This window comes from Macaca mulatta, chromosome 9, assembly GCF_049350105.2.
Source record: "Macaca mulatta isolate MMU2019108-1 chromosome 9, T2T-MMU8v2.0, whole genome shotgun sequence".
NCBI classification, from domain to species: domain Eukaryota; kingdom Metazoa; phylum Chordata; class Mammalia; order Primates; family Cercopithecidae; genus Macaca; species Macaca mulatta.
In genome coordinates this window covers 51,649,839-51,672,180 of record NC_133414.1, presented here as the reverse complement: position 1 = coordinate 51,672,180, position 22,342 = coordinate 51,649,839, and the positions used below count along the sequence as shown (strand labels likewise).

Sequence of the window (22,342 nt, the reverse complement as noted above, 5' to 3'; positions counted from 1 at the left end):
GCCATCTGGAGCCAGGTCTGCCATAAATGAGACCACAGTGGAGGTGATGGCTACTGAGAAGAACATGGTGGAGGGCATGGGGGCTGAGCTGTGAAATACACACTCAGCTGCCCTCACTGAGCTCTGAATGGAAAAGGAAACTGACAAAGGGTCAAGTCATGAGGGATATGTTTCTGGAACCATTTATAACAGTTGAGGGACTAGAACATGATTTCTCAATCTATTCCAGGCCCTTTTGCTTCACTGGACTCCCATTTTGTGCTTTTGTAGAAAATCGATTTTTGTATTCTGTGTGCTCAGGTACTGCGAAAATTTTTCCCTCTCACATCAGGCTGAAAAGCCACCTTTCTTGGGAGGTTTTGTGCCTAGAAGACTACTTCTCTACCACATGGGATGGGAGTGTGAACAATTCAGTCTTTGAAAATCAAATGTATGTGGGTCTCTGACGAGGCTGGTGTAAAACTGTGTATATGAGAGTCCAGATATTCAATAAGTATTCATCTCTGTGTAACAGGTTCTCCAACTGGTATAGTGAAAAAAGCTCTGCTAGTATCTTTGTTTCTTCTATCTGGACATTCTAGAAGACAAGGAACAAGAAAACGTGTAAAAATATACCCTGTATCCTGGTGGCTATTTGGAAGGAAGCAGAGAAACCTGGAGAAGAGTGCGATAGGCCTGGGATCTCTGTCAGTTTTGAGCCATTGTCTCTGTCAGTTTGTGAGTCTGGGTTTGCCCATCTGTGCAGTGATAAAGTGTGAATTTGTATGTTTATCTAGGGAGTGGAATGTATGCATTTAAAAGTCTGGAATGCTTTGGTTTCATTTTCTTGCCAGATTTTCCTGGCAACACCTCCCTTATCATATTGAATACTACTGATCAGAGCAGATATCCTTGTTTTTTTTCTGATCTTACATATTAAAAGTTCAGTTTTTTACCATCAAAATACTGTTTTGGGTTTTTCATATATGACTTACAGAAAGTTGAGGGCATTGTCTTCTATTCATACTTTATTGTGGGTGCTAAATTTTGTGAAATGGTTTTCTGCATCAATTGAGGTGATTGTACTTTTTCTGTCATTTTGCTAATGTGATGCAGTACTTTGATTTTCAACTGTACTTACATTTCAGGAGTCAATCTCTCTTGGTTATGTTGTATAATGTTTTTAATATGTTGCTCAATAAAGTTTGTTGGTGTTTAAGTATTTTTGTGTCAAAATTCATAATGATTATTAATGCTATTTTTCTTGGTTTCTTAAGCCATTTTGCACCTGGTGGGGGGGCCCGCCGTGCTTTCTCTGAGACCTCACCTATGTGAGTAATAAGCCTCAGTGTGTGTATGTACTACATAAACATCAGTGTCAACATCAGAACCACACCCTTTCAGGTTCCCATAATTTGCAAGACAGGCAGGGTTTCTAGATGTGGATCTCCACATCCTATGCTTGTCTGCCTTACTCTGTGCTGTCACCCTGCTCTACAGCCTGATGGCCAGTGTGCAGTTGGAGCTGCTACTTGCAGCTCTGTGCTGCATTGTTGAATCACAGCAGGCCTCAGTTCTAGACTTAGCCAGTGGAGGTCCTTGTCATTCAGGAGCAGGAGTATGGATTGGAGTCCCCCTTGAAGTCATTATGATTTGGGTCTTTTGGCTGAGACTTATCTGTGTATTTTGGAATGAAGCTGTGACTGATACTGGGTTTTGACCTTGATCTACAGGTCAAGTGGTGGGGATTTGTATTGTTTTATTCTATGCAAGTTGTGGGCCTACTGAGTGATCATGTCAGAAAGAAAAGTCATATGAAAAAGACAAAAGGAAGAGAAAGAGAGTGGGTCATTAGTTGGCATCTTGAGGTCCACACTCACCTGGACCCTTAGGTACCTCTGTTGCCTCTGCTGCCCCTGCTTCTAACTCAGCAAAAACCCAATCCCCCAGGTTGTCAGGAACAACCCTTGTGGCATTCTTGTAGCACAGTAAAGGTGTTCATTTAAACCTGAATAAAGCCTTGTGTCATTAAACCACACAAAACATCTATTGTCATACAGGAGGCCTCTAACTGATACTACCCATTTGAAGATCTGTGGAGGAAAAAATTTCACACACCGCAGTTGAGAGGACCTTTGCTTCCTTAAAATATTACCAGTGACCAGAAAACAAAACAGCAAATAAAGGTAATAAAGTTTTTCTTATTTCCTTCCTTCTAACGACAAAAATCTAAAACAAAAGTCCATGATTGGAACCATTTGGAAATTGAACATACACTAACAGAATTTGAGAAAATTCAATACTGATTATTGATCAAAAACACTTAACATGGGCTGGGCACAGTGGCTTATGCCTGTAATCCTAGCACTTGGGAGGCCAAGGTGGGTGGATCACTTGAGGTCAGGAGTTTGAGATCAGACTTGCCAACATGGTAAAACCCCATCTCTACTAAAAATACAAAAATTATCTGGGCATCGTGGTGTATGTTTGTAATCCTGGCTACTCGGGAGGCTGAGGCAGCAGAATTGCTTGAACCTAGGAGCCAGAGGTTGCAGTGAACCAAGCTCCAGCCTAGGCGATGGAATGAGACTCCGTCTCAAACAAACAAACAAACAAACAAACAAACAAAAAACACAATAGGAATAGAAGAAAACTACATCAAATTGAAGCCACATATGAAAAATCCACAGCTAACATACTCAACAGTAAAAGGCTGAAAGCTTTTCCTCTAAGATGAGGAACAGGACTAGGATACTCACTCTCACCTCTTCTGTTAGACATGTCACTCCAAGTTCTAGCCAGAACAATTACACAAGAACAAGATATAAAAGTCTTTTACATTGGGCAGGGAGAAACAAAAGTATGTATTTTTTTAGATGACAAAATCCCTATGGAAAAATTTCTTAAGGATTAATTTTTAAAACTTTAAACTATATAGTCATCCTTCAGTTTTCATGGGGGATTGGTCCCAGGACTGCTCTCACATACTAATGTTTATGGAACCACAATTGCCTTATATAAAATGCCATAGTATTTACATATAACCTATACATATTCTCTTACATATTTTAAATCTTCTCAAATATTTCTAATACCTTATACAATGCAAGTACTATGTAAAGATTTGTTATACTGTATTATTTAGGGAATAATGAGAAGAAAAACTGTACGTGTTCAGTACAGCTGAAACCATCCATTTTTTGTCTTAATATTTCTGACCTGTGGTTGTTGAAAACTTGGAGGTAGAACCCAAGGATATGGAGCGCCACCTATATATGATTTAAGCAAAGTTGTAGAATACAAAATCAGCACAAAGAATCTGTTGTAATGGCGGATGACGCCGGTGCAGCGGGTGGGGCGGGGCAGGGCGGGGCGGGGGTGGCGCGGAGGCCCTGGTGGCTCTGGGATGGAGAACCACGGTGGCTTCAGCGGGGGTTTCGGCAGTGGCATCCGGGGCGGGGTCGCGACCGTGGACTGGGCCGGGGCCAAGGCCGCAGAGCTCGCGGAGGCAAGGCCGAGGATAAGGAGTGGATGCCCGTCACCAAGCTGGGCCGCTTGGTCAAGGACATGAAGATAAAGTCCCTGGAGGAGATCTACCTCTTCTCCCTGCCCATTAAGGAATCTGAGATCATTGACTTTTTCTTGGGGGCCTCTCTCAAAGAGGAGGTTTTGAAGATTATGCCGGTGCAGAAGCAGACCCGTGCTGGCCAGCACACCAGGTTCAAGGCGTTTGTTGCTCTCGGGGACTACAATGGCCACATCGGCCTGGGTGTTAAGTGCTCTAAGGAGGTGGCCACAGCCATCTGTGGGGCCATCATCTTGGCCAAACTCTCCATTGTCCCCGTGCGCAGGGGCTGCTGGGGGAACAAGATCGGCAAGCCCCACACCATCCCTTGCAAGGTGACAGGCCGCTGTGGCTCTGTGCTGGTGCGCCTCATCCCTGCACCCAGGGGCACTGGCATCCTCTCAGCGCCTGTGCCCAAGAAGCTGCTCATGATAGCTGGTATCGATGACTGTTACACCTCAGCCCGGGGCTGTACTGCCACCCTGGGCAACTTCGCCAAGGCCACCTTTGATGCCATCTCTAAGACCTACAGCTACCTGACCCCTGACCTCTGGAAGGAGACTGTATTTGCCAAGTCTCCCTATCAGGAATTCACTGACCACCTTGTCAAGACCCACACCTGAGTCTCCGTGCAGCGGACCCAGGCTCCAGCTGTGGCTACAACATAGGGTTTTTATACAAGAAAAATAAAGTGAACTAAGCCTGAAAAAAAAAAAAAAAAGAATCTATTGTGTTTCTATATACTATCAATGACCAATCAGAAAAGAAAATTAAGCAAACAATCCCATTTATAATAGCATGACAAAGAACAGATGCTTAAGAAAAATAGTAACCAAGAAGGCAAAATATTTATATAATGAAAAGTACAAAGTATTGCTACAAGAAATCAAAGAAGATACAAATAAATAGAAACATTTCTGGGATATTGAGAAATATCTACTTTGCTTTTTTCTTATGTCTTAGGTTAGAGTTCTTAAAATATTTGGAATCTACAAAGTGATAAGTTTTTGTTGTTTTGTTTTTTTTTGTATACTAATGAGATGACTATTAGTTCAGGGGTTCTGGATAGCCTCAGGATTGTCATGGCTGCCAGGGGAACCTACCCTGTGATTAGAGGGTTGGATTGTTCAGCCCCCTGCCAGACCTCCCTGGAGGGGATAGAGACTGAAACTATCAACAATGGCTAATGATAGGATCACTTGGAGATTTCTAGAGGGTGGTCCACCCAGAGAGAGCATGGATGCTCCATGCTCTTTCCCAAATATCCTGCCCTATATAGCTCTTCCATCTGTCTGTTCATCTGTATTTTTTGTAATATTCTTTATAATTAATGGGCAAACAAGTAAATCAGTAAAGTGTTTACTTGTAATCAGTAATAAGTAACGTGTTTCCTTGAGTTCTGTGAGCCCCTATAGCAAGTTATTCGAATCTGAGGTCATGGTCATGGTAACTCCAAGGTAGAGCTGCTCAGTCAGAATTTGCAGACGTCCAGATTTGTAACTGGCATCTGAAGTGGCAGGCCAGTTACAAATCTGGATGTGGGCTGGAGACCTTAACCTGTGAATCCGATGCTATCTCCAAGAAGTGTTTGAATTCAGCTGAATTAGAGGACACTTGCTGGTGTCTGCTGGAGAATCTCCTGCAGAATCCCTTGCTTCTGATGTGTGGAAAGAACCCCACACATCTGATCACAGAAGCGTTCTGTGTTTATTGCTGTGTAAGAGTGTGAAAAATTACTATTTTTCTTTATATTCTTAGAGACTCTAATGTTCATAGATTGGATGACCATATTGTTAATATGCCAAAACTACCCAAAATGATCCACATATTTAATGCAATATTTATTAAAATTTCAATGGGATTTTCTTGCAAAAATGCTTTTTAAACTCTCAAGTTGTTTCTCTGTGTTTTACTGATATTCTTTGGAGTTTTCTTAAAACACATGTTTCAAGGTCTTTGACTATGAGACCACACATCTTCATCACTTTAGTGTCAACCTCTGGTGCTTTAGCTTTCAAGTCATGGTTTTATGAATGTATTTGATGCTTGTGGGCATCAAATGAGCACATTACATGATTAGGTATTTATTACAGCCTCAGCGGTCTGGCTTTGTGCTTATTCTTTCACAGATTCTAAGCAGGTTGGTTATTGTGTTCTCCTATGGTCACTGCTTCTTTTCAGCATTAGAGGGTGCTCTAAGCCTAGGTTTGCACATGTTCAAAGTTGCTGTGTTGTTCTGGCCGGAAAAGACTAGAAGAGGGCTTGAAGTGGCTACTCCAACCCACTGGCTTTGCAAGTTTCCTGATGGGACTGGGACAGGTCGAGAGATTCTGTTTATGGTCCTCTGGTTGGGGTCAGGCACTTTAGTGCTCTGCCCAGTGTGAGGCCCGGCACTGGGCTTCATGGCAACATGTGCCTGCTTCCCTCTCCTTCCTTTAAGCAGACACTGCCTCTGTCTGTGCTGTGCTTCCTGGGGTAGGGGAATGATGAGACTGGCAGTCTCACGGCTACCACAGCTGCTGTAATGCTGAGTCACACCCAAAGCCCACAGCCAGAGACCAGCACAGCACAGAGTGATGCCCAAGGTCCACACTGCTACAACTGCCTGCCACTGAGGTTTATGTGTGTCTCAAGGCTGCTGCAGAGCGTCAGTGGTGATGTGGGCTGGGAAACAAGACTGTCTCACCAAGGCTGTGGGTCTCTATCTGGCACTGTGGCGGGTCCAGCAGCTCCGTCCACAGGCACCAGCCTGGAGTCAAGGCCACTGGGTTTTGCCTAGTGTTGGATTTCACCATGGCCAGCCTGGCACTGGGTTTCCAGGCAAAGCCTTGAGCTCATGTTCCTCTCCTTTTCCCTAGTAGATAGTCACTTCCAGTATTGTGCTGCTGAGGAATGGTGGGGACAGTCCCTTGGTCACCAAGGCTTAGCTGGGCAATGCCCAAAGCTCATGGAAATTGGAACAAGAAAAAAACCTGGAGCATGTCCCAGACCAGTGCTGATATGCTCCGCCTGCTGCTCAAGTTTACTCATCGCCCAATGCCACTGGAGAAGGCCAGCAGTGATACAAACCAGAACCTGAGACTGTCCTGTTGGGGCTGTAGTTTTCCACCAGGTGCTGGGGGGAGTCTAGGGACTTTGTCCATGGGTCCTGGTCTGGGGTCAGGACTGTAGGGTTCTCCCTGGCATTGCATTTTACTGTGATGGGCCCAGCACTGGCCTTCAAGTCAAAACCCTTCACTCTCATCACTTTCCTTCCTCAAGTGAGCCATGTCCCTGAGCTGCACTGCTTGGAGTTGGGGAAAGGGGGAGATTAGCAATGGAATATTGTCTTTCCTCCATATTCAAAGCCTCTTTTCTTATTGCTGTGCTAAAATCAGGTACTCTGATCTCTCACCTGGTTGCCTTAGCTCTTGTGAAGGTATTTCTGTGCTTAGTTGTTCAATTTTATTTTTCTGTGGAGGAGATGATTTCTGGAGGGTCCTATTTCACCATCTTGCTTCACTCTTCCCTCAATTAAAGATTATTTCCCAAAGCATCCTTCTGATTTTCCTGGAGCTGACTCTCCTGTCTCCATCTTTAAGGGTTTTTCATATTAAATATTTAGCCTTAAATGGCTTTAAGTTTTGGAAGATAAATTTCTCTTGGGGAAGGAGCAGAAACAACCCTTGTATTCATATACAAAAGAGAGGGAGAGGAAAGCCCTGTCCACTTCTCTCCAGGTCTCCAGGGCTGAATTCTCTTGCCACGAGCTTTGCTCACTCCACTTAGACCTGCTGGGAAGTGGGCACAGATGACGGAGCCGGGACTGTTTACCATTTAAGCCTCAAGGTTTGCTGATATCTCATCTCCATAGTTTTCCTTCTGCCCATTCTCTCCTTTCATAGGATTTGAGTGATGTAGCTCTGCCTGTGGAAACTATCTACCTCCTACCACCTTCTCCATCAAATCTTCCGCGCTCATATTTATTTGTAGTGTGTGCTCCTGGAGTCTCCAAATTGACTGAGGTGGTTCCTCTTGTGCCTATTTGGAATACAGACTGGCTGGAAGTTTCCAAACGCCCTGTGAGAAGCTGCATCTGTAAGATAGATGTCTTGGTACACCATGGTCTTTCCACAGTCTCTCTTGGTCTCTGTTTTCTTGGCTGGGCACTAAATTCGATAACAAATGATGAGTGAAAAAAGAGTGACAAGGAATTGAAGAATACTTTCTTCACTTTATGTTTTCATGGATCCAAGGCATGCCCCAGCCAACACAGCAGATAAAGCAGGACATTGAGAATTTCAGTGCTCCAGTGGGGGTTCCAGCAGGAGGCACCCAATAATCACTACAGAGTGAGCTCTAACCATCCTGCTCTGGCGGGCAGGAGACTAGGAACCTGCCTTTTCTGCTCTGAACGGCACAGATGCATCTCTGGTGCGTCTAGGGGGACAGTTCGAGGAAGGTAAATTTTAGAAAACTGTGGCCATGTTTGAAAGACTGGAGAGAGCTGAACTCACTGAAAGGCTTCTATTACTCTATGAGCAGAGAGACAGGAGGCTATAGAAGAGATAATCATAGTGAAAGTTGTGAGGATCCAGAGTAAACAGGAGGGAAAGGGAGACTTCATCCTATAGGAAGGGCCAGGCCAGAACCATCCTTCAGCACAGCAGTCCCAGGTACCACAGGCTTGTGAAGCTAAACCTGTCTGACCTCACATTTGGGAATGACACCTGATCTCTGGTCAGATGAGAGAGGCAGCAAGTGCTGACTCCAGGTTCTGTATAAAGTCTGATCAGTCATGCAGAATGACGGACATTGCACCAAAGGTCAATAATATTTTAACGAATAATATACCTGTAGCATTTATGTATTGCATTTTGTTATATAAGAAACAATTTCAGGCCAGGTGCAGTGGCTCATGCCTGTAATCCCAATACTTTGGGAGGCCAAGGTGGGTGGATCACGAGGTCACGAGTTCAAGACCAGCCTGGCCAAGATACTGAAACCCCATCTCTACTAAAAATACAAAAAATTAGCTGGGTGTGGTGGCAGGAACCTGTAATCCCAGCTACTCAGGAAACTGAGGCAGGAGGATTGCTTGAACCCAGGAAGTGGAGGTTGCAGTGAGCTGAGATCATGCCACTGCACTTTAGCCTGGGCAACAGAATGAGACTCCGTCTCAAAAACAAAACAAAACAAAACAAACAAAACAAAACAAAAGCACTTTCTCTATTGGTTCATTTAAAACATTTAATCACACTAAAATGATTCTTAAATAATTTCACAGATGAGAATTGTGAGTTTCAGATTGGGGAATCATTTGTCCATAGTCACAATTAATAAGACTCATGACATAATTGCTTGCATGTGGTTAGTTCACAGATTTAATTAAAATACCTTTGATGAGAGTTTACTTATAGATTTTCAAGTATTTTAGAATCAGCAGTCAGTAGTCACCTTTAGCATCTCATTGTAGAATGGTCAGGATATTTACACCACACCTTATGTCATGTCCTCATGGTAAAATGTATCATGTATTTAGAGTGTATTCATCTCTGTGAATGTATCTAAAAGGCATATGCCATGTCAGCCTGGAGAATATTTGACTGGGCCCCAAGCAGATTTTGACCTTTTAATATACACAGCTACCTTTTCCCAGTGGAAAGGGAGATAGTCCTTGACCATTTCCTGTGGACGTTGCCAGAGATGGTGCAGGCTGAATAAGAATGCCCACCATCTATCCAGGAACCAGTGTTCTTCAAGGATGTTGCTGTGGACTTCACCAGGGAGAGTGTGTCCTGCAGAGAAAGCAGCACAGAGGTGCTTTGCTAGAGAGGCATAGCCATCTGTGCATGGGATGTCTGTGGCTGACACTTCCAAACTCGTGTATTTAATACAAAGTCATCCAGAACACTTTCTCCGTATTCCACCCTGCCTGTATCCTGATTCCTAGACTTCCTTACATGTGCACGAAGGAAATGTGTTTATTCACATATTTACTTACTCATTCACTGACTGTGCAATGATGAGGGGGCACTGGCTCTGGGAAGGGAGGTTGGAGAAGGAGGCAGAATACAGTTTGGGGTTAAGGCTCGGTAATGGAAGAGAGACTGGGAAGCTGAGGACCAGGAGCAAGGAAAAGCTCTACTCAGCCTCCCCTGGTGATGCTATGCTCACCAGGGGCTGGCAGGACCTGCAGGTTTGTGACCTGAAGTGGAGGGTCAGTGCAGCCACATACCCAAGGCAGGCACCTAATGTGTGGGCTTCACTAGGAAGGAGGGTGTCCTGAGGACAGCAATAGAAACAGCGCTCCTGTTGTCTCACATTGGAGTTTCTTGTTCCCACATTCTCCTGTCCCAGTGAACAGCATAGGACCATCCTTCCCACATGCTGAGTTCCTTCCCTTTTGGCACAGGAAGGGGTGTGTTGATTTGAAGCCCTAAAATAAATATTCTCAGCACTCAGGACCGATTTGTCAATACTGATTGTACCTAAGAAAGTACCCTGGAGGAAGAGAAAAGGAGGAAGCGTCAGAAATGGCACCTTTCCTTATAGAATCACGGGTCTGTCTCCATCCTGCAGTGCTGTGTTTAGGACTTGCTCATCTTCTCCGACTCTGCAGTGTCCTGCCTCACACATTTGCTCACATTTACCGAGGGCCTGGCTTCAGCCCTCTCCCATCTCCTTGTCACAGCCTCCCAGTGAAATGAAAGCTGTGAAGAGCTTCTGTTTGGGGCATCATCCTTGGCAGGGCTCCACCCCAGACCTACAGTGGCAACGAAGAGCAGATCCTGTGTGGTCAGTGGGGTTGGGCTGCAGCAATTGTTCAGAGTCCACATCTGGATACACTGTCTGCTCTTTGTGGTCCAGGATTAAAGAAACAGCACACCTCAGTGCTGTATTAATGGCAGGAAGAACTGGAAAATTCAGGACAAGGAAGATTTTTGAAAAGGAAACTGCTCTGCCTAATGCTGCAATGAACTTGAAGCTAAACCGAGTGAATCAGTATACTTTTGACTTTAAACTAGTAATTACAATTTTAGAAATACAATGGAAAAGAATATTCAAAACCTGATACTAGTGAAAAATAAAGGTTCCACTACATTTAGGTAATAAAGGGTGTTTTTTTCTATCATTGCTTTAAAAAAGTTGAATCAACCTAAATATCTAATGCTAGCAAGTTGTTTAAATCATTGACAGCACATCCATCTCAATGAAATCTTGTTCATGGAGGTACTCTCATTCATCTTTTGTTATAGGTTAAAGAAATTTAAAATTCTGCTGAGACATTGAAGCAGACAACTTTCTTAGCCATCCAGAGGTTGAAGCAAAATTCTGGTTATTAAATATTATTTTTCTTGTAAATAATATATTTATCTTGTGGTAAAATTATTAACAATGACACAGCTTTGATACTAAAGAGTAAAACACCCTTCCTTGTCACATCCTCCACTACCAATCATTGTCTCTACTGGGAGCCACTGTCATCATGGTACTACATATTAAAATATTTGTTTTTAAGCTCTGTCTTGGAGTATTTTCTTAGTTAGGACATATGGGTACTATACAATTTTTACTATTATAAATAATGTGACTGTGGATTCTGTGGGCCGTGATGATGTCATGGCAGACGTCAGGTTTTTTCTGTATTGGGCAACTTGAAGTGTGAGTGTGGGGCCAAATTTTTGATACATTCTGGAAAGATCCCTTTCACAAAGCTGCAAAGATAGTCTCTCCCACCAAAGACGTGTGCTTTCCCTCCTGCTTTAACCGATACCTAGTAAGACACTCTTTTATTTTTATTTTCTTTGTTTTTTGATCTAAGGTCTCACTCTGTTACCCAAGCTGGAGTACAGTGATATCAACATAGTTCACTGTAGCCTCAACGTCTTGGGCTCAAGTGATCCTCCCACCTCAGCATCCTGAGTAGCTGCAACCACAGGCATGTGCCACCATACCAGGATAATTACACACTCTTTTATATACAGGATAATTACATTTAAGTTGTGAAAATAACATGTTTTCTTTTGGATTCCTACTTATTTGACTATATGTAAGCCTGGCATTCTATGTGTGAAGTTTATTTTCATTTTTGGGTCATTTTTTGAGTCATTGTTTATTTTGTTTTAAGTAGTATTAAGGTCATTTTATTTCAATATTGTTTGGTATGTGTTTTGTATTTGATTCATTTAGAAGTTTAAGATAATACATCGTATTAGTCTGTTCTCACACTGCTAATAAAGACATATCCGAGAGTGGGTAATTTATCAGGGAAAGAGGTTTAATTGACTCAGTTTCACATGACTGGGTAGCCCTGGCAATCATGGCTGAAGGCAAATGAGGAGCAAAGTCATGTCTTATATGATGACAAGCAAGAGAGCTTTTGCAAGGGGAATCCCATTTATAAAAGTGTCAGATCTCATGAGACTTATTCACTCCCACGAGAACAGTATAGGGGAACCACTCCCATGATTTAATTATCTCTACCTAGCCCCGCCCATGACACATGGGGATTATTACAATGCAAGATGAGATTTGCGTGGGGGCATAGCCAAACTATATTATACATGTAAGTTTCTATCAAACTTGACAAGCCCTCCATTTTGTTTCCTTTTACTATAATTTTGTCTCTTGATTAATACATAAGAGACTTTTTTTGAAATATGTTGACTTCAGGTTTAAAGTACACTAAATTTGTGTCGTAAAGATCTTTATTTTACTACCTTTTCTGATCCAAGGATTTGATTTGTCTTAAAACATGTCTTTTTGTGTGTGTGTCATTCAGTAAAGTTTTATGAGTTTTTGCAGGCCTAGACATGTCTTGTAAATGTGTATTTTGGTACATTTGATAATCAAGATAGACGTTGATTGTCTGTGTTATGCTGTTGTTATTCCTGTTGTTCATCCATTATTACTACTGAAGAGTAGTATGTTGACCATGCATTTACCCAATTTTCTGGATGTTGTGTTTCTAACAGTTCATGTTCTGAATGTTAAAATAGATTTTCTTCCTTTTCTAGTTTACATCCATGTCATCTGTGAACAGCTACAATTCAGATTCTTTGAATCAGCTTCTTTCCTGTTTTTCTTCTCTTCCTTGTTTTGGTTCCTATTCAGCCATCTCACACAGTGGTGAATTGTGAGAGCCCAGTCCCCTCCATCTTTTAACTTTACCTTTATTGAAATACTTCTAATTTTTTTCTTGATTAGTATATTTGCAGAATTTTCCTTTTTTACTAAGAATTTTTAAATTATGCTATTTTGCATGTGTAATCATCAAATACTTTATTCTAGGATCTAATGTTGTAATTTTTCTTTCTTTAATTTTTTGACTTAATGCATAAAGTTTGAATTGTAAATTATTGTTTTATTAGCAGGATAAAATTCAATTTATATTAATGGCTAAATTTAAATGGATTACATTGTTTATGTTTTTGTTTGTCTCTGATGGAGATTAAAGCTAAAATATTCTATATGTTTTATTTTCATTTAATATGGTTTTAAAATGATCAAATTAACAAAATGAACAATCTTACAATATTCACATTGCACAGAAACTCTATCTGATGTAAAATTTATGCACACTCATGCTGAAATAAATCAGATCTTATCAGGTTCCCAATAAAGGCCAGGGTAATCTTTAAATTTAAATATAAATATTGGTTAATTATATTTCCTTCTTTTTCTTAATATACTCTGTATTAGAAAACTTTAACATTGACAGCAAAATTAAACAAAAGGTATGTTGCTCTCGTGTACACCTTACGCCTCTGGAAGTTATCAGAATCAAAATGGTCTCACTAAGACCAAGAAAATCTGGGCAGGTCGGGCGCGGTGGCTCAACCTGTAATCCCAGCACTTTGAGAGGCCGAGACGGGCGGATCACGAGGTCAGGAGATCGAGACCATCCTGGCTAACACAGTGAAACCCCGTCTCTACTAAAAAAATACAAAAAACTAGCCGGACGAGGTGGCGGGCCCTGTAGTCCCAGCTACTCCGGAGGCTGAGGCAGGAGAATGGCGTAAACCCGGGAGGCGGAGCTTGCAGTGAGCGGAGATCCCGCCACTGCACTCCAGCCTGGGTGACAGAGCGAGACTCCGTCTCAAAAAAAAAAAAAAAAAGAAAAAAAAAAAAAGAAAAAAAAAAAAAGAAAGAAAACCTGGGCAAATAGACCCAAGAAGGCCATCATTAGAGGATTGTCATGTTTGTATGTCTGATAACAAAAACTATCAGAAAAGACTTAAAAAACCGCAACCTTGCACAAAGGCCATTGTAGCCTTACACAGAAAAGACACCTGCAGTGACACAGGCCCAGAAACTGCTGGTCTAACCTCAGACTCATCACCCTTGTTACTGATCTTTGCAGCCAAGAATAATTAATTCAAAAACAACTATGCAATCCTCCACATTAAAAATTTTGTTCTTCTTTACCTCTATTAATATGCACATGGTTTACTATGACATTTACATTCTCATTACAATAATTTATTCCAAGTAAATATTTTTTACTTGAGAGACTCTTTGTTTGCTGTTTAGGTTTACACATATGGTGTCATAAATGGGACCTGCAAAGTTTACAATTGGAAGGAATTGGTGATTCTTGGAGCATGCATGCAGTCTTCACTTTATACCCTTTAGCGCTCTGCTTCTATAAGTCACCCTTTCTGCCCTGGTGAGTCTTCTTTCAGTTTAAACCTCAGTTATTTGATACATGATTTTTGGTATGTTGAGGTCTGGTTTGAATAAGGCTCCTTTAATAAAAGACCATATATCCCTCCTAGAACAATGAAAGCTTTTTTGTCATTTCTGGTAAGTCCTTTCTGCTATAAAGACAAACATCTTTCTGGATTGTGTACTCTTGGTTTCTACAGAACTTACCTTCTGTTTGTGAAGCATTTATTTTCTAGTTTGCACACATAGTTTTATATTTTGTTTGATTTACACAGCAAGGTTATATTTTATATGAACGTTTTTATCTTGGGCTCCTTTGAATTTGTTTGACGTTTCCCCCTTACTTGTTTCTAAAATGTGACACTAGCTTAGTTGCCACTATCTAAAACACTGGGCTAACCTCCTGGCATTTTCTTACAAGATTTATAGAATTTCCTTTGCTCTCTAGATATTAATAAGAAACAGAATAGGATTCTCAAACATTCAGATATGCTAGGATTCTTGGACTCCTCGTGGCTACATAGTATGATGTTTCTTTTGGACATTTTAAAATAAAAAGGCAAAATTACATCAGGAAAATTTAGGGCTTAAATGGTTATTATTTTAAAAACTCACAACTATAGAGTTAACATATGGAGTCCTCTAAGTTCTCTATTTTTTTCCTGCTTACTCTGTATCTGCTTGCTTTTCTACTGTTGTTGAGATAAAACTCACTGCTTATGGTATTCCAGCCAAGATGTGTGTTTTTTTAAAAAATTATACTTTATGTTCTAGGATACATGTGCACAACATGTAGGTTTGTTACATATGTATACATGTGCCATGTTGGGGTGCTGCACCCATTAAATAGTCATTTACATTAGGTATGTTTCCTAATGCTATCCCTCTCCCCTCCCCCCACCCCACAATAGGCCCTGGTGTGTGATATTTTCCTTTCTGTGTCCAAGTGATCTTATTGTTCAAGTCCCACCTATGAGTGAGAACATGCGGTATTTGGTTTTCTGTTCTCGCTATAGTTTGCTGAGAATGATGCTTTCCAGCTGCATCCATGACCCTACAAAGGACACAAACTCATCCTTTTTTATGGCTGCATAGTATTCCATGGTGTATATGTGCCACATTTTCTTAATCCAGTCTGTCGTTGATGGACATTTGGGTTGGTTCCAAGTCTTTGCTATTATGAATAGTGCCGTAATAAACGTACATGTGCATGTGTATTTATGGCAGCATGATTTATAATCCTTTGGGTATATACCCAGTAATGGGATGGCTGGGTCAAATGGTATTTCTAGTTCTAGATCCTTGAGGAATCGCCCCACTGTCTTCTACAATGGTTGAACCAGTTTACAGTCCCACCAACAGTGTAAAAGTGTTCCTATTTCTACACACTCTCTCTAACACCTGTTGTTTCCTGACTTTTTAATGATCGCCATTCTAACTGGTGTGAGATGATATCTCATTGTGGTTTTGATTTGCATTTCTCTGATTCAAGTGATGATGAGCATTTTTTCATGTGTCTGTTGGCTGCATAAATGTCTTCTTTTGAGAAGTGTCTGTTCATATCCTTTGCCCACTTTTTGATGGAGTTATTTGTTTTTTCCTGTGCCTCACTCTTCTCAGTGTTCTGAGAGTAGGATCGCCACCCCAACTTGAGCTCGGGCCACAGTTATGAGCTCAATACCCCTTAACTGTGCTCAAACTCTGGGAAGCTGGGACAGGTCTTGTAGCTGTATCCTCTTGTACCTCAGGCATAAGCTGTGCTGGAGCAGGAAAACTGCTTTTGGTCTGCCAGAAAAACACTCAGGTGGTACAGTGGAGGCTGTGCTATGTGTACACCCTTGAGGGAGCAACCAGGCATCAACTGGGGAAGGGCCCGGCAGAAAAGGGGCTGTACAGATCAGATGCACTTCAGACCCTCAGGAAAGGCAGCCCTGCTCTCTCCTGGTCCAGCTGTCAGCAGGGACTAGAGTCATGCAGAGAAAGATGGAGAGCCTTGAGGAATGGGTGCCTATTCCTGTATTTTGCTACAGCTGCCTCATGCATGAAACCTTTTGGGCTCCATGCATGTTTGAGCTCCGCCTCTCTCTACTCTCCTGGCAGTGCCCTCTGCCAGTTCAAATGTCTGTGTGGATCATGGGATCTCTTGTAGCTAGGATCTTAGAGGTCCATGGCAAGCTTGTGACCCATAGTTCCTTCACTCTCTCCTTCCTTAGGTCCCGTTCTGGACCAAGAGCTGGTCCTGGTGTCTGGTGACTCAGTCTGGCTTCCTAGCTTCCTCCCTCTTCAAACTCAGTGTCTGTATTGCCGCTCTATTGACTTCATGTGTTTCTTTTTTTCCCAAAGATCTGTTCAAAGTGTGACGATTTACTTAATATTTTGTTTTCTCTCTGTGGAAGAGGTGTTTCCTGACTGCATCTGGTTGACCATCTTGTCCCCCAGCTAAAAGTGTAATTTACATTTTGATATGGTTTGGCTCTGTGTCTGAACTTTATTACAACTAAAAATTACTACTTTTATGTTAGACTATTCTCAGTCTTCCTTCTTCATTACCAAACCTTATTTTTTGATCCTATAGAGGCAGTGGAAATTGCATCTTCAGAAGACCGACATGTGGATGGAGAGATTGAAGTTCTTCAACAGGCATTATATATGAAAATGATGCAAAATAAATGTGAAACACTACAGATGGATGAGGAGAGGTTGGAAGAAGAACTAGTGAACCTCAAAAGTCACATGGAAATGAATATGTTAGAATGTGGTCTATTGGAACACCATAAACAGGAGGTTGAAGAAGAGCAAGGCAGGAGATAATAGAACAATTAGAAAAAGTCAATCTATTTTTACAGATTAGTTTATTATCCATAATGTGCCTTCATTCATTTCACTGCAAATTATAGTTTGGATATAAACATTGTATGTGTTTCCTCTACTTCTCTTATAGCAATCTGTTTGGTAGATTTCTAGAAGGAAGGTGATATCTGTTTCTCTCTCTAAATATTTCACTTGCCACCATTATTGTAACTAAATTGATCTTCCATAATAATGATTCTCATTAGTGAATCATTTGATTAACTAAAATCAGTTGGCATAAAACAAGACTAATAGAGAAAGAAAAATGTGATTTAAAAATTATACTACACTCTTAAAATATTCTTAAGTTATATTGTTCAACTTTTTAGAATTTAAATTGATTCTGTTATTCTTTGGAGTGTTACATTTCATGAGTACTACCAAAAGTATGATTTCATTTGTTTATAATTCAGATTAAATTATTAACTTAGCTGATACTGACAATAAATATATTAAACTTGAGATTCTTTTTTCATATAGTTAAAAATGCTCTCTAGATCACTGACCCAAAACAAAAAGAAACAAGTATACGATAGTTATTCAGGCTATAACTTTTTATGTACCCTTTTAATTTGTTTTAGACACAAGAAACATCTCAAGAAGAGCTACAGTGGTTACCAGAAGAAAACATTGCTTCCATGTAAGGTCAGATGGAACTTATAATTGAAAATCTGGTATTCCAACTCTACAAAGCAAACACTTCACAAGCAGATTATACTACAGCAGAATTGGAAACATATAAGAAACTGCATCTAGAAGAATTAAAAGCTAGAGAGTCTCTGTCAGATAAATTAAGCAAGTACGTCAAAGACAGAATCACAGAAAATAAATGAAGATCATTAATTTGCCTCAAAAGCATAATTTTTAGTGAGACAGATTCATAAGATTGGGGGAAGCAAAAGCTAACTAGATTAGACAATTTTGGAAAATGATGTTAGTAAATGAACATATTTTTAAAATGTTAGTCTAGGACAATTCATACCACTCCCCTGTTTTTTTTTGGTGGGGGTTTTTGTTTGTTTGTTTTTCTTTTGTTTTCTGTTTCTTTGAGATGGATTCTCACTCTGTTGCCCAAACTAGAGTGCAGTTAGTGGCATGATCTGGACTCACTGCAACTGTGCCTCCGGAGTTCTAGCAATTCTCCGGCCTCAGATTCCCAAGTATGACCTTTCATGATCTCGCCACGCCCAGCTAAGTTTTGTATTTGTAGTAGAGACGGGGTATCACCATGTTGGCCAGGCTGGTCTCAAACTCTTGACCTCAAGTGATCTGCCCACCTTCGCCTCGCACAGTGCTGGGACTACAAGCATGAGCCATCATGCCTGGCCTGATTTTTGGTTTTATATGGTTCCTTTTCCCCTTAATATTCTTATGTAGTTAACCTGATCTATTAATTTTTCTGCCAAGTATCTTGAAGCTTCATAATTTAGACAGTGATAGTGTTATACAATTGTTTGTCAGCATTCCTCTATATAGAAATATTTAGTTTAATTATTTTTGATAAGATTACAACTTAAACTGAAAAAAGGGTCAGGTACTTCTCCTCCTTTGCACATTCTGGCACTCAGTAAATTAACTTTCCTTGATTGCAATCTTTGGTATTATCCTTAGAGGTCACCTTGGAACAAAGTATATTGTACAGTTTTTCCACTCCACATAAAGGCATAGTTGTGAAATAGGGAATGGTAAACACAGGCTTGAAAGGAAATATAATTCATAAAGTGGTGAAAAATAACACCTTGGTCAGCCTGAAGTGGTGGGTGGAAGACCAAAAGGGCAGGCCCTACTTCTGATGCCTTGGCCACGATTTTAGGAGCAAAATGCCTTTGGAGATGATTAAGTTCTCTTTGATCTCAGCTGTCTCCTTCTCCCCTGAGAGTTGTTGTTCTGAATGATTCCTTGGTGCCAAATGCTTAATTTTTCTCAGATAATGGGTGAAATGTACAAGAGTGTTCAATAGAAATGTTTGAAAATGTCTTTGAGAGACAGTGTTTTTTTTTGTTTGCTGTAACTGGTTTACTAAATACAAGCTTCATTTTATTTATTTTACTGTCCATATTTAAGGAGTAAGACATGATGTTTTAATATATTTATACACAGTCAAATGGTTACTCTGGTCCAGCGAATTAGCATCTTTAACATTTCATGTAGTTACTCTTGAAGCACAAGTATTTTTTTCTTTTCTTTCTTTTCTTTTCTTTTCTTTCTTTCTTTTTTTTTTTTTTTTTTTTTTTTGAGATGGAATCTCCCTATGTCGACCAGGCTGGAGTGCAATGGTGGGATCTCGGCTCACTCCAAACTTCTCCCAGATTCAAGCAATTCTCTTGCCTCAGCCTCCCAAATAGTTGGGATTACAAGCGTCCACCACCACGCCCAGCTAAGTTTTGTATTTTCAGTGGAGAGGAGGTTTCTTGCCATGTGAGTCAGGCTGCTCTCCAATTCCTGAACTCAGCTGATCCGCCGTCCTCAGCCTTCCAAGGTGCTGGGTACAGGGGTGAGCAACCACCACACCACCACTGCTGGCTTTTTTTTTTTTTTTTTTTTTTTTTTTTTTTTTTTGGAGATGGAGTCTTGCTCTGCTCTGTCACCCAGCCTCAAGTGCAGTGGCACAATCTCGGGTCACTGCAACCTCCGCTTCCCAGGTTCAATGATTCTCCTGCCTCAACCTCCTGAGTGCTGGAATTACAGGCGCCCAGCACCGCGCCCGGCTAATTTTTGTATTTTTAGTAGAGACGGGGTTTCACCATGTTGGGCAGGCTGGTCTCAAACTCCTGATCTCAAATGATCCGCCCGCCTCGGCTTCCCAAAGTGCTAGGATTACAGGTGTGAGCCACCGACCCCGGCCTAAACACAAATATTTCTTTTTGTTTGTTTGTTTGTTTGTGTTTTGAGGCAGAATTTCGCTCTTGTTCCCCAGGCTGTAGTGCAATAGCGCGATTTTGGCGCACCGCATCCTCGGCCTCCAGGGTTCAAGTGTTTCTCCTGCCTTACCCTCCCGAGTAGCTGGCATTACAGGCATGCACCACCAAGTCCAGCAAATTTTTGTATTTTTAGTAGAGACAAGGTTTCTCCGTGTTGATCAAGCTGGTCTCAATCTCCCCACCTCTGGTGATCCTCTGACTCTGCCTCCCAAAGTGCTGGGATTACAGCCATGAGACACTGTGCCTGAGCTAAACACAAATATTTCTAATGATATATTTAAGAATCTTATAAGTAGAGCCATTTCAGAAGGCAACAAGTGTGACTTGTTAATCCATACATCATTAATAGCTTTTGCTCTTCCCTCCCTACTTTGTTTGAATTACTTATTTGTTAGAAATACTCGAGAAATATATGTACTTCTTTACAACAACTTTAAAATTATAACTGTATACAGCATATAGGCTCTAATACACTTTCAGAGTTAAAACATGGTTTGTTGTATCTTTCATTGACTCATGGTCACTATTTAAACAACGCAAGTCATTTAGACACATTTGTTAAAAAACAAAATACTCAGTATCTGTCTTTTGCAATCTTCACAGACCTAAAGAAATTCTAGCAGATGTCAGTACCAAACTTCTTCAAGAAAATGAGTGGAGCAGATCTTTATTTACTTCTCATACTACAAGGCCAGTCCTAGAGTCACCATGCAATGGAAATCTTAATGATAATTTAGATCTCAACAGAATACATATCCCAAGAGAAACCTTAATGATTCCTACTTCAAGCTCATTGTCTTCAAATATCAGAATGGAGAACGACTTGTCAAAAGTTAGGTATAGTATTGTTTTTTCTTTGGTTGTCAGACTTCTGATATAGTTCTCTCTATATTTTTGGCAAGATATTGAGTTGTCTAACTGACTCATGCATTTTAAATAAAGGTCATAATTATCTGTGTTTCTAAGGAAAGGAAACAAATCTTACAGCTTTTTTTTTTTTTAAGTCCCTGGGGTTTTAATTATTAAAAGATATTCATTTTTTAACTTTACTCAACAAATGTAACTATACCAGCACATTTTAAATTTCTGTAAAAATTCCATTTAAGATAGATTGTGGAAATGTACTGATATTGCCTAACAACCAAAGTTATACTTGGAGATGCTTTGGCTTACTTTCTTTTTTTTTTTTTTTTAAGTTCTAGGGTACATGTGCACAACGTGCAGGTTTGTTACATATGCATACATGTGCCTTGTTGGTGTACTGCACCCATTAGCTCATCATTTACATTGAGTATATCTCCTAATGCTATCCCTCCCCCCACCCCCTACCCCGCAACAGTCCCAGTGTGTGATGTTCCCCTTCCTGTGTCCAAGTGTTCTCATTGTTCAATTCCCACCTATAAGTGAGAACATGCAGTGTTTGATTTTTTTGTCCTTGTCATAGTTTGCTGAGAATGACGGTTTCCAGCTGCATCCATGTCCCTAACAAAGGACATGAACTCATTCTTTTTTCTTACATGATTACATCCTTAATTGCTGTTGTACTTACAGCATTTCAATTCAATTGTTGCAAAATGTGCCTGTTGCTGTGCAATTGTACAGTGGTTTTTAAATACTTAAAGCAATATTTGAATTCTTAAAGTGAAGTTCACTTATGTCTATCTTACCATCACTCAAATGATTTATGGCTGAGATGGCAATGATATCAGGAGTAGTTAAATAGCAAATGTGACCAAACAGAATACATTCTGTTCTTTCTACTCAGAATTCCATGTAAAACTGCACAGGGTTCCCAGCTCCCTAGGACATGACACTTTCAAACTTTCAAGGTTCAACTGAACAAGAACTTTTCAATCCAACTGTTAGGGTAGCCAGTTAGTCAGACATTAACAGGCAGGAGGAAAGGTAGCTATGTAGGAAGAAACACCGCAGAACGACTCTTAAGATGCTCAGTAATTACTCATTCTATGGTTGAACCGTCAGAATGTGTTAACTACAATCTGATAAAGAAGGAGAAAGGCCAAAGGGGAATTCTTAAGAGCTGTGTGGGCACAATGAGTACAAATTTGAGTGCTATACTACCTTCCTGGGGTGGAGGTAATGAGCAATGCCATCATTGGGTAGAATTTGTCTTGATCACTGGGTTCTGCATATGCACATTAACCAAGAGTAAGGGAGGGTCTACCAGCCTGGGTGTGAACTGGGCAAGAACAAAGGCAGGAACCTAAAGAAGAAAGTGAGAGAAAAGATCAAATGCAGAATGTATTGAGGCTGTTCCCAGCCAAGTCAGCCCACTCTTCTCTTAAAGCATACTGTTACTTGCACAATAAATGTTTTGCTGGATTTACTAACTGGTGTTTCGGTTGAATTCTTTCTT

The 22,342-nt window shown here is 40.8% G+C and overlaps 1 pseudogene; it reads left to right on the top strand.

Moving 5' to 3' along the window:
• The first annotated feature begins 3,306 nt into the window (after window positions 1–3,306).
• LOC720901 (small ribosomal subunit protein uS5 pseudogene) lies at window positions 3,307–4,234 on the top strand (annotated as a pseudogene).
• Window positions 4,235–22,342: the final 18,108 nt, after the last annotated feature.